Raw genomic sequence first — 2,732 nt, forward strand, 5'->3', positions numbered from 1 at the left:
TATATATATATATATATGTATGTATGTATGTATGTATGCATATATACATATATACATATATACGAAGGGCTTCTTTCAATTTGCGTCTACCAAATCCACTCAGAAGGCTTTGGTCGGCCCGAGTATGTGAAAATCTGTGAATTTCAATACATTATCCCTAAAAGGATTAACACTTTTACACGCAATGGATTGTGTATTACGTTGGTTTTTCTTTTATTTCTAAATATCCCTTTGTTCTTTGTGGATCATAAAATGCTTCCTGTACAATACAATATTTCATAAAATATAATTAAAGAATTTTAGCTGTTTTATTATACTTTATATTCCTACTTCCTACAAATGTATCTTTGTGTATGTGAATGCATGTGTATGTCACTGTTCGTTTACTGGTATTTGTATAAATTTATATAACTAAATACATACACACATATATGTATGTATATGTATGTGCATAAATATACAGCTTGAAGTAAACTAGCAGATACGTATGCACACAGGTATACGCGCATTTACATACACTCGCTCACACATACGCACAGAGACACTCACATATGCATAGTTGATATGCACTTGGGTAGATTTGCTACGTGTATTAATATTCACTAAGTTATTTAATGCGTATGTATATAATAAAGTCGTTAAAAGATTATTTAAAGATAAGCGTATATATAGACATCTTTATTCCTATCACTCCCTGTATAGGGCAATATGCAATTGAATATAACCACTGATAGCGTAACAAAATAATATCTACAGAAAAAATACTTCCGGTCTAATATATCCTGTATTTTCTTTCCTCAGTTACCCATTCGCCTACCGCAATAATCTCTACTTTATCAGCTCTGCATCTTCTTTTTCCGTTTCCTTTCGTATAGTGGTATATCATTATTAGTATTATTATTATTATTTCTGGAATTACTATTATTATAATCATTTGTGATTCTCTTCATTTTATACTTTCTCTGGTATTTTCTGTATCAATTTTGGTTTATATTCGTTCAGAGTTTTACCGTGTTGGTTTTATTCCCTTTGAAAACTAGATGATTTTTTTCTATCAATATTTTTCTCCATTTTTTCTTAATCTGAAGTAATTTCCCCGCATAACTGAGGAAACGTTTCTTTCCTCTATTTTCTTCCCGTTTCATGTTTAATTCCCTCAAAGGTTTTTAGTGGATATATTCAATATTCCGATATTAATATTCTCCCCCCCTCTCTCTCTCTATCTATCTATCTATTTATCTATCTATATATCTATCTATCCATCTATCTCTAACACATACACATATACATACAAAAGAGAGAGAGACAGGCAGATAGATAGATAGGTAGGTAGGTAGATAGATAGATAGATAGATAGATAGATAGATAGATAGAATTCTATATGCTCGGTTACGTGTGTATAAATTTCGGCACCTTGATGCCAGCATGTTGCTATTTGTAACCTAGTGTATACGCTTAGTTTTTGCGTATCTCGTAGGGACGAAAGTGAATTATTAATCGATCAACATTTTAAGAATAAATCTTAACGAAAGGCGATGGAAAAATATCATTAATGAAATAAACGAAACAATTCAACAATTACTGAGTCTATGTCATCTATGTTTCATATTCAGATTATGAGAGTGTCTGCAAAACTGTTCAAAGGGTGGAAGTCACACACTTACAGACAATAGTCTGTTTCTGAGGAGACGTCCCGCAGGAAACTATACTGGGATCACTATTGTTTGTGGTGGCTTTCTATGACATGCCCTCAGCCAGTCAGTCAGCCAATCCCAACAGCTAAGCTGATGATAGAAATGTATCAAAGGCGGTCAAGAACCTTCATAACTTTCTAAAACTACAGAAAGCGATGAATACAGAAAGAGATGAGACAGCAGATGAATCCACATCGCAACGGGAAGCACAAAGAAGAGCTGCACTGTTCAACTCTCTACTTCGCCAGAAACAAATTGTAAAAGAAACCAATCACACAGAAAAACGGTGCCCCAATAAAAGATAAAAGAAGAGAGATACTTGAGGAATAGAACATATGCAAACAGGGGAGATGAGCATTTGAGTAAGACCTACTTTGTTGACCTCAAAATAGTTGTGTAGGGAATAAATGGTACCGACACGTTTGTCAAACGTATTTTACTGTAGGTTCCATATCAGCAGTAACTTGTGCGTGAATAACAATTTGAGGGACGCGTGTCTATTTTTGCAAAAGTATATGTCATTAGAAGCATGACTGCGCTTACTTTTACTTGTATAAGATCCGGTATTTGTATCAAAATGCTTAACTTTACATTCAGCAAAATATATATATATATAAATGTAAATTTAATGAGGAGAGAAGTTATCCTGAAATTTGATACCCACGACAATTCTCGAATATCCAACTTCTTTTTTAATGTTTTTGCAGAAGAGATGTAATTTATTGCAGGTCAACAATTTGTGTTGCACTTGCAACATCCTGTAATAACATGGAAGCAGTTAGGTTGTTGCGAACTGCACCAAAAGCATTTAGAAGAATTTCTATCTTTGTGTTCCAGAATGTTTTCATATATCTGATCTCAATGCTCAGGTACCGGTAATAATCTCTTTCTCGGTTCCATCCCTTGATATACAAGCTACTGTCGTATGATACTGCAACATTAGTTGCATCAACCCTGAGTAACTTAGAGGGAAGTACTTTTCGGCTTTAATAAAATAGTATAATTCCTAATATATATATATATATATATATATATATG

The sequence above is a fragment of the Octopus bimaculoides genome, chromosome 13 (genome assembly GCF_001194135.2).
Source record: "Octopus bimaculoides isolate UCB-OBI-ISO-001 chromosome 13, ASM119413v2, whole genome shotgun sequence".
NCBI classification, from domain to species: domain Eukaryota; kingdom Metazoa; phylum Mollusca; class Cephalopoda; order Octopoda; family Octopodidae; genus Octopus; species Octopus bimaculoides.